This window comes from Nomascus leucogenys, chromosome 8, assembly GCF_006542625.1.
Source record: "Nomascus leucogenys isolate Asia chromosome 8, Asia_NLE_v1, whole genome shotgun sequence".
In the NCBI taxonomy this organism is placed as follows: Eukaryota; Metazoa; Chordata; class Mammalia; order Primates; family Hylobatidae; genus Nomascus; species Nomascus leucogenys.
The window spans coordinates 73584915-73596559 of NC_044388.1; positions in this window are offsets into that span (position 1 = coordinate 73584915).

Genomic DNA, 11645 nt, shown 5'->3' on the forward strand with positions numbered 1-11645 from the left:
GTTATACTTCTCAAACCCCAATTTCTAAACACTGTTTACAGTGCAACACTGAACCATAATGGAATATGATTTTTGCCAAGAAAGGTTTCAAAATATCTTTTGCAAATCCATGGTAGGAAATCTGGGCACATGTTGTTTAGTTTTATATTTGACTCCAAACAAAAAGTAGCCAAAATTCTCTTTGCATGTTAACTTAAAACTGATTTGGAGCACAAGCATATTTGTGGTACTTTCACTTTCATTTTTAGAAGCACTGCAAATTTCTTAAACGGGATAAAAATAATTTTAAGAACACTCCAGGGTAGAAAATAACAGAGAAACCACTTCCAATTTTAAATTGATGAAGGCATAGCTCTGTGATATGATCTACTTTCTCAAAGCAGATTCTCATTGTCACTTCTGTCCCAAATTCCTAGTAATTGTGTTCCCAATGGACTTGAAATTATTCCAAAAATATGTTCTAAATGTATTTGATAGGAAGAATCCATTCTAAATTTCATGACTTCTTTTTTGACTTTGTTCTTACGAGTACAGATATCTGACACCAGGCTAACATAAGCACTGAGCCAATTCCTGGAATAATTAGTCTAAGAGTATAAAAGGCAAACCTCTCTAGATTTTTGTTGTTCCATTGAATGAATTCATATAGCCAAAGTTCTGTGTTAGATTTCAACTTATATCACAACCATGTAGAACAGGTTCATTTAACCACATTTTTGTTCTCAGTTCCATATGAAAGTCACATTGGAGCAGAAGGCAAAAGAAAAAAATGTGTGCACCTATATACGTGCTTTTCTGTATATTGTTTAAATGATTAGTTTTTCCCCAAAGTATTTTTAAAGATATCAATGAATTTGCTTCTATCAAAATCAGAAAAATAAAACTGTAGCAAATCCTTGTTTTGCTATAAATAAAACATTAAAACTAAAATGAATTTTAATACACCTACTTTTTAACATTTCAATATTTTTTCAAATACATTAATATTCTTGAAAAATAGCCATTAAAATACATTTATACAGGGGCACACTTTTTCCTTTTTGCCTCAGAAGTAATGGGAGTGTGGCAGTATAACATCCTGTCTTTAAGTTTTGGATATTTAGTTTGTCATATTATTTGTGCATTCATTTTGGCCTTAAAAAATATTGTGTTGGCCAGGTGTGGTGGCTCACACCTGTAATCCCAGCACTTTGGGAGGCCAAGGCAAGCGGATCACCTGAGGCCAGGAGTTCGAGACCAACCTGGCCTACATGGTGAAACCCTGTCCCTACTAGAAATACAAAAATTACCCAGGTGTGGTGGCGGGTACCTGTAGTCCCAGCTACGTGGGAGGCTGAAGCAGGAAAGTTGCTTGAACCCAGGAGGTGGAGGTTGCAGTGAGCTGAGATTGCCCCACTGCACTCCAGCGTGGGTGACAGAGTGAGACTCCATCTCAAAAGAAAAAAAATGAAAAAATATTGTGTTAAAATAATTTGTTTTAATCAAGATTGTTTTTACATTCCTTAAATTTTCTACAACTTAAAAGTGGTCTCATTTGTCTCACCCTAATCCTGGGCTCTGTTATTTTCTGATGCTTAATTATGATCTAAACTAGGAACTAGTTAGAAGTCAGCTTCATAGTCAATGAATGTATCTCACCTGAATTATCTCCATCCTGTTCTTTTTCTGAAGATTAGTAGGAACCAGATATAAGTGTGTAACAAATGAATTTTTAAAATTTACCTCACTAGAGCAGAAAATACCTATATTAATAAAAATGTCATTGGTTTAATATTTCAAGGGCCTATGGAATAAACAGTGACGCTTTTAAAACTTATTTTGAAAATTCAAAATCTAGACCTCAAAAAAATACAGAGGGGAGTAGAGTTTTATGAGGTAAAAATGTCATTCATTCATGCTCTGATGCCACCTCACACCCCGAGGATCTCTTCAAAGATCAGTGGCTGGGGCTTCTAAGCTTAGAGCTGAGGGAGAGGCAAGGATAGGAATGATATAAATGTCAACTATACTTGCAGTCCAAGCAGGGCAAGAAGCCCAAATAAAGACTACTTATTAAACTAGAAATCCTCCAGAGGGTTATAATCTGAGAAAAAGGGTGGAGGAAGAAAAGGGAACTCATTCAGAATTTTCAGTCTGTATGTACATTTTGCTCCCCATCTTAGGTATTTTGTTTTCAATGGGAAGATGTTCAGTATTCTGTTCAAGAAAAGATAAACTCTATGAAGGCCAAGACTACAGTGCCTGTCCCATGGTAGGTGCTCAGTAAATATCTAGTGAATGAAAGAATATCTTCACAAGAACAAAATGTGTACTCCATGGTTAAAAGAAGAAAAATTTACCTACTGTACCCTGTGATACTCAATATCTAAAATCAATCACATAAGCTTCCACTTTAGGAAACTAGAAAAAGGAAAGTAAATTAAATTCAAAGTAAGCAGAAAAAAAGAAATAAAAATTAGAGCAGAAATCAATGGAATTGAAAACAGAAAACTAATAGAGAAATACAACAAAACCAAATGCTGGTTCTTTGAAAAGATCAAAAAAGTGATAAGCCCACAGCTAGGCTAACTAATATTTTAAAAAAGAGAGAGAGAGAGGGAGGATGCAAAAATATTAATATCAGGCTGGGCACAGTGGCTTATGCCTATAATCCCAGCACTTTGGGAGGCCAAGGAGTTCAAGACCAGTCTGGGCAACATAGTGAGACCCTGTGTCTAAGGCAGGTGTGGTGGCTCACATCTGTAATACCAGCACTTTGGGAGGCTGAGGTGGGTGGATTGCTTTGAGCTCAGGAGTTCAAGACCAGCCTGGGCAATACAATACAATACAATGAAACCCTATCTCTACAAAAAGTGTAAAACAATTAGCCAGGCATTGGTGGCTTGTACTTGTAGTCCCAGCTACTTGGAAGGCTGAGACTGGAGAATCACTTGAGCCCAGAAAGTGGAGGTTGCAGTGAGCTGAGATCGTGCCACTGCACTCTAGCCTGGGTGACGGAGTGAGTCCCTCTCTCAAAGAAAAAAAAAAGGCAGGCCCTGTGTCTACAAAAACAAAAAATACAATATCAGAAATGAAAGGAGGGACAACACTACGGACCTTATGGACATTAAAAAGATAATAAAGGAATGCTATGAAAAACTCTATGCTCACAAATTTGATAACCTAGGTGAAACAGACCAATCCATTGAAAGACACAATCTGCCAGAACTTGTACAAAAAGAAATAGACTATCTGAGTAGAACTATATATATTAAATAAATTGAATCAGTAACTAAGAACCTTCTAAAACAGAAAGCATCAGGCCCAGATGGGTGTACTGGTGAATTCTACTATAATTTTAAAGAAGAATTTATACCAATTTTCAAAAATCTGTTCCAGAAGACAGAAACAAAGGGAACATTTCCTGACTCATTCTATGAGCCCATCACCCTAATACCAAAATCAGACAAAGTTATAACAAGAAAAAAAAACTACAGGCTAATTTCTTTCATGAACATAGATGCAAAAATACTCAACAAAATATTATCAGATATGGCAATGGATAAAAAGAATTATATGCTATGACCAAACGGGATTTATTCCAGGCATGTAAGGCTGGTTCAACATTCAAAAGTCACTTAATATAATGTGTCACATCAATAGGCTAAAAAAGAAAAGTCACATGATCCCATGCATTTGATAAAATCCAACACTCATTCATGATAAAAACTCTCAGCACACTAGAAATACAGGGAAACTTCTTCAGCTTGATAGAGAACATTTACAGCCGGGCACAGTGGCCCATACCTATTAATCTAAGTGTTTTTGGGGGTCAACACAGAAGGATTACTTGAGGCCAGGAGCTTAAGACCAGTCTGGTCAACATAGCAAAACCCCATTGCTAAAAACAAACAAACAAACAAACAAACAAACAAACAAACAAACAAAAAACCAGGTGCGGTGGCTCATGCCTGTAATCCCAGCACTTTGGGAGGCTGAGGCAGGTGGATCGCCTGACGTCAGGAATTCGAGACCAGCCTGGCCAACATGGTGAAACCCTGTCTCTACTAAAAATACAAAAATTAGCCAGGCATGGTGGCTTACGCCTGTAATCCTAGCTACTTGGAAGGCTGAAGTAGGAGAATTGCTTGAACCCAGGAGGCGGAGGTTGCAGTGAGCTGAGCTCATTGCACTGTACTTCAGCCTTGGTGACAGAGTGAGACTCCATCTCAAAAAAAAAAAAAAAAAAAAAAAATTAGCCAGGCATGGAAGTATGCATCTATAGCCCTAGCTACTCGGTAGGCCAATATGTAAGTATCACTTGATCCCACAGTTCAAGGCTAGGGTGACCTATGATCACACCACTGCACTCCAGCCTGGGAGACAGAGCAAGACCCTGTCTCTTAAAAAAAAAAAAAAAGACAAAAAGAAAAAATTTTAAATAAAGACATCTACAAAAAACATACAGTTAACATATACTTAATGTTGAGAAAGTAGAAGCTTTCTTACTAAGATAAGGACAAGGCAAGGATGTTGTCTCTCACCACTACTTTTCTACATTGCATTGGAAGTTCTAGATGATAAAATGGGGCAAATAAATAAATAAGTAGTACACAAATTGGGAAGAAAGAAATAAAACTGTTTTTGTTCACAGATAACATGATTGCCTATATAGAAAATCTGAAATAATCAATTCTTAAATGTGGGCTGCACATAGAGACTTCCTTTCAAAGAGTACAGTATGGAAATGATGAAAAAAAGAGCAACTTTAACCGTAAGGAAATGTGACAATCTGTCAATATCAACAGTGATAAATTATGTTAGAATGTAACTTTAATATGATGTGGTCTTCCTCCCGCAAACCCATAATCCCAGTCTAATCATGAGAAAAAAAATCAGATAAATTCCAATAGAGAGGTAACCTATAAAATACATGGTCAGTACTCCTTGAAACTCAAGGTCATCCAAAACAAGAAAAATCTGAGTAAATATTACAGCCAAGAGAAGCCTAAGGAGACATAATAGCTAAATGTGATGTGGTATCTTAGATGTAACCCTGAAACAGAAAAAGACGTTAGGTAAAAGTAAAGAGATCTGAATAAGCTACTCAGTGTGTTAAGGCAAGAAAAAAAATGTCAAACACATAAGAAGTGGAAAGAAAAAAAATCATTTTTGAAGATAGTTAGACTGTATATATAAACATTCAGAAGAACCCACATATAAATTATAAGACTCTGAGAGTTTAGTACAGCTGTTAGATATATAATCAATAGTTTAAGAAATCAATTTATTCTCACATCAGCAATAAAAAATACAAAAATTGAATTTAAACATACATCATTTAAGATAGCAGGAAAGGCCAAGGTGGGCGGATCACCTGAGGTCAGGAGTTTGAGACCAGCCTGGCCAACATGGAGAAACCCTGTCTCTACAAAAAATACAAGATTAGCCGGGTGTGGTGGCACATGCCTGTAATCCCAGCTGCTCAGGAGGCTGAGGCAGGAGAATTGCTTGAACCCGGGAGGCAGAGATTGCAGCGAGCCGAGATCGTGCCATTGCACTCCAGCCTGGGCAACAAGAGAGAAACTCCATCTCAAAAAATAAATAAATAAAAATTAAAAGATAGCATAAAAAATGAAATATCAAGAAATACATTTAACAAAAGATGATCTCTATGGAGAAAATTGTAAAACTCTATTGAGAGATATTAAGTGTATCTATAAATGAAGAGTTATATTATGTTTATAGATAGGAAGCTCAATATTATGAAGATAATCGATTTACTCCAAATTTATCTGTAGATTTACTATAGTCTCAATAAAATCCCCAGAATGTTTTTTTTTTTTTTACAGCTTAAAAACTTACTCTAAAATTTATTAAGATATGCAAAGGGCCAAAAAGAGATAAAACATTCTTCAAGAAGAACAAGGTGGTAGATGAAAGAGGATTTGTCCTAGCAAATATCAAGACTTATTGTAAGCTATAATAATTAAGATTGTATACTGTTGGCTCAGTGGTAGATAAAATAATCAAGAGAACAGGATAGAGGCCTGGAAACAAATCCACATATACGCCAACACTTGATAAGTGACACTGTAGATCACTAGGGAAAGGATAAATGTTTCCACTAAACTTGCTGGGGTAATTGGGAACCCATATTGGAAAAATAGATTGGACTCCTTCCTTATTCCATAGACAAAAATCAATTTCAGACAAATTAAAAGACTTACATTTAAAAGATAAGCAATCAAGCTTTTGGAAGGTATCTAGGAGAAAATTTTTATAATCTTGGGACAGGGTGGATTTTTTTCAACAAAATACAAAAAGCTCTACCCAAAAGGAAAATTATTGCAATTTTAGATTACACCAAAAGAACATATACACCCCAAAACACAATAAAAGAGTAAAAAGGTAAGACACATAATGAAAATTTGCAACATAAATATGACAAAGGATTTCTATGCAGAATATAGAAGAATGTCTACAAATCAATAATAAAAAGACAATCTACAAGAAAAATGGGCAAAAAGGTTTGAACAGGTACTTCACAAAATAGAATATCCAAATTGTGAATAACTGTATAAAGAGAGCTCAGCCTTACTAGCAATGGGGAAGTGAAAATAAAAACCACAATGAGGTACCACTATACTTACCAGAACAACTAAAATTAAAACAACTGCAAGTACCAAATGTTGATAATAGGAGTATGGAAACTCTCATATGTTACTAATGACAATGTAGTGAAGTTCAATCTCATTGAAAAATAGTGTGGCATTCTACACTAAAACAGAGAATACACATATACTGTGACCTAACAATCCTACTCTTAGCTAAGTCTCAACACTGGAGAAATGTGTGCACATGTTCTTCAAGATACATGTATAAGAATGTACATCACAGCATTACTCATATTAGCCCCAAATTGGAAACAATGCAAATGTTCATCAACAATGAAATGATAAATTATATATTTATATGTTATATAAATTATACACTATAACAGTAAAGTGCATTCTGTGGAATACAAAAATATAAATAAACCAATTAAGACTACTTGTAACAACATGCACCAATGCCCAGACATAATATTGGATAAAAAGAACAAAACACACACACACAGAGGCAATGTGACTCCATTTAAATAAAGTTCCCTAACAAGGAAACTAAAGTGTATTGTTTCAGAAAATGAGAAAATATTACAAGAGTCAGGGTAGTATATATCTTTAATGAGAGAGTTTTAATCAGAAAGGAGCGCATATGTAGGATGCAATTAAAGCAAGACATGGGGAAAATTTATAGCTTTAAATGGCTATAATAGAAAAGAAGAACAATCTTAATAATCTTAAGACTTCAACTTCAGATCTAGAAAAGGAAAAGCAAACAAAACCCAAAACAAGTAGAATAAGAAAATAATAACAGGGTAAAAATAAAAGAAGTAGAAAAAACAAAAAAATAGAAAATCAATAAAATCAAAAAATGGTTCTTTGAAAAGATCAGCAAAATTGGCAAACCTTCAGGTAGATTGACCAAGATAAAGAGAAAAAGCACAGATTATAAAAAAATCCAGAATGAAAGAGGAGATATTACCATTAATCTTAAAAATATTAAAAGGACTATAAGTAAACACTATGAATAAATATATGCCAACAAATTAGATAATTTAGGTAATGTGGGCAAATTCCTAGAGCAACACAAATTGCCAAAATGGACTCATAAAGGAATAGAAAACATGAACAAACCTATGACAGGAAAAGAGATTGAATCAGTAATTTAAAGTATTTTCAAAGAAAAACATAGAACCCAGAGGCTTCACTGGTGAATTCTATCAAACATTTAGAGAAAAATTAGTATTGATAGTCCATAAACTTGTCCAGATGAAGTGGGATTTATCCTAGGAATGCAGGATTGATTTAATACATGAAAATCAATTAATGTAATATACCATATTAAGAGAATAAAAGGTAAAAACCACACAATAGTCTCAAAAGAAATTATAATGCAGGAAAAAATTTTCAAAAAAATTTAATACCCTTTCATGACTAACCCCCACCCCCTCACAAAGACACACTTTACAAACTAATAGTAGAAAGTAGTTTTCTCAGTCTAATTAAGGGAACCTATGAAAAACCCAAAACTAACATTATACTCAATAGCAAAAGACTGGATACGTTTTCCCTAAAATCAAGAAGAAGATAAGGATATCTTGCTCTCACCACCTCTATTCAACATTTTACTGAAGGTTCTAGACAGGAAAATTAGGCAAAATAAAGTCATCAAGTTGGAAAGGAAGAGTAAGGCTATTTGCAGACAACATGATCTTGTATATATAAAATCCTAAAACATTTACTAAAAAATTTCCAGAGCTAATAGACAAGTTAGGCAAAATGTCAGATACAAGATGAATATACAAAAATCAACTGCATTTCTACATGTTAGCAATGAACAATTCAAAAAAGAGATTAAGAAAAAAATTCACTCAGAATGTAATTAAAAACAATAAACACTCGGGAATAAGTATAACAAAAGAAGTACAGAACTTGTACACTGCAAACTACAGAATATTTTAAAAATTAAACATCTAAATAAAGAGGAAGATACTCCATGTTCATAAATCAGAAGGTTAGATGGCAATACTCCCCAGATTTTTCTACAGTTAATGCAATTCCTTTCTAAATCCCAGAAACTCACGAGCTGATCCAAAAATTCGTAAGAACACACAAAGGACTCAGATTAAAGTAATCTTGAACAAAGTTGGAGAACTCATACTTCTCCATTTCAAAACTTACAACAATATTACACTAATCAAGATAGTATAGTACTGGCATGAAGATAAACATAGAATTGAGAGTCCAGAAATAAGCTCGTGTGTGTGGTCAATTGATTTTCAAGAAAGTGTCAAGACCATTCAATGGGGTGAAGAATAATCCTGTATTCAACAAATGGTGCTGGGACAACTGAATAGCCACATGCAAAAGCATAAATTGTACCCCTACCCCACACCACATACAAAAATTAAGTCAAAATGAATCAGAGACGTAAATGTAATAGCTAAAACTATAACACTTTTAGAGGAAAACTGTAGGGAGTGAGTTCAAGGATTTCTGGACTGATCGAAGAAAAAGATATGATGAGCTGGCAGCAACATGCACAAGCTTTAGTAGGGTGCTGCGTTAGCAAGTAAGCAGGAGGAATGAGTCCTTCACATCTTGAAACTATCCAGAGTCTTGGAGGGACCACCATTCAGAAAGGGAGGAGAGCAAGGAAACTTCTAGGAAAGGGGATAAGAGGCACAGCAGGGAGTCTCAGGGTCAGTGAACTCAAAGGACAACAGCAGCCTGGCATCTTTATAACACTGGGGCTTATCTTATCTATGGATAGTAAATATTGCCAATTTCATAGAGTATGCAGATCAGGCCCTAAATGGCTAAAAATCTGCTTATTTGGGCTATGTTTAAAACAATTGTTATGTGTACAATTTTAAGTCTGGTGCTGGCAGCCTTTGAGCTAATGGATCTCAGTCTGCTGTGAAGAAATAAACAACCTAAGAGCCAACACATAGAGAACATCTCTGAGTCATTTGTGAGGTTGGTGCAAAAGTAATCGCAGTTTTTGCCATTACTTTTCAAGATAAAAACCATGATTACTTTTGCACCAACCTATACTTTAGAAATATGGGAATATATCTGTGTGACTTTGGGTCAGGCAATGATTTCGTAGATACAACACCAAAAGCACAGGCAAAAGAAGAAAAGAAATGAGAAATTTGACTTTATCAAAATTAAAAACATTTGCATTTCAAATGACACCATCAAGAAAATGAAAATAACCCACAAGCTGCGATAAAATATTTGTGAATTATATATCTGTAAGAACCTTGTATCAAGAATATACAAAAAACTTTAAAACTCAACAATAAGAAAACAACCCAACTAAAAATAATCAAAGGGGAGCCAGGCATGGTTGTGCACATCTGTAGCCCGAGCTACTCAGGAGGCTGAGGGAGGAGGATCACTTGAGCCCAGGAGTTTGAGAGCAGCCTGGGCAACATAGCAAGACTCCCATCTTTAAATAAATAAAATAATCAAACGATTTGAATAGACATTTCTCCAAAGAATATATATAAATGGTCAGTAATGCACGTGAATAGAAGTTAACCATCCTTAGTCATGATAGAAACTCAAACCAAACTACAACGAGATGGCACTTCACATCCATTAGGATGGCTATAAGAAAAAATGTACATAATATCAAGTGTTGCTGAGGATGCAGAGAAACAGGAACCAACAAACACTGTTGTTGATAAACTTTTGAAAGATTTGGCAGATTCTCAACATGTTAGAGTTTCTGTTGATCCAGCAATTCTACTCCTTGGTCTCTACCCAAAGAACTGAAAGCATATGTCCACACACACACCCACAAAAGCTGTATATAAATGTTCACTTTGCTTCTACTCATAGCAGCCCTAAAGTGCAAACAACCTAAATGTCTATCAATTAGTGGATAAATAAAATGTATACATCCATATAATGAAATACTATTTGGCAATAAAAAGGCATAAATTACTGATATATGCTACAACATAGATGCGTCTCAAAAAATTCTGCTAAATGAAAGAAGTCAGACCCAAAGACCACATATTATATAATTCCATTTGTATGAGATGTCCAGAATAGGCAAATTCACAGAGACAGTAGATTAGTGGTTATCAGAGACAATGGTAGGGGTGTAGACAGAAAATGGAGACTGACTGATTAAGGGCATATGGTTTCTTCATGGGGTGATGGAAAAATTCTAAAATTAGATTGTGAAGATGGTTGCACAACTCCATAAATATACTAAAGACCATTGAATGGTACACTTAAATCAGGTGAATTTTATGGTATTTAAATCATATTATCTATAAAGCTATTTTAAAAAGAAAGAAAGCAAGCAGCATATGAGAGATTTCTGGGGTGCTTACAGGTAATATTACGTTTTCTTTTCTTTTTTTCTAACCTAGGTTAACTGGTGTTCATTTCCTAAGTGTTCTTCATTTATGGTTTTTGAGCTGTTCTGTATGTTATATTCCACAAATAAAAATAATGAGGAAACTGGTGATTCAAATATGCCTTTTCAAAGTATATTCACTCCTCACTTATTCTGATGTACAATTGTGAGTAAAGTTTGACCTCTCAAGAGAGAGCAGCCCACTCCTGCAACCAGCTATAATCAACTATAATCAAGCTATAATCTGCTATAATTAAGGAAGGTCCTACTGCAAACAGGTTTGGCTTTCAAGTCAGCCAAAGTGCCTCTATGGAGTGTCTTCCAGTGACAAGTTCTGGAAGTTTTGAGTTATATTTTAATAAGAGAAGTGCTTCCTGTACACTATGCATGAGTAATAATGATGATTGTAATAATTAGATTACACTTAAAGGGCAAAATACTAAAGAAAAAGTCATTGTAAATTTCGTATTTTTCATTCTCTCATTCACTTTTTAAAACGTCTTATTTGGAAATAATCATAGACTCACAGAAATTTGCAAAAATAGTCCAGAGTCCCCTGTACCCTTCAGTTAGCTTCCCCAATAGTGATCTCTTATGTAACTGTATTACTGTACTACATTATCAAAACCAGGAAATTGACATTGGTACAATACTGTTAACTAGAGCACAGACTTTATTCT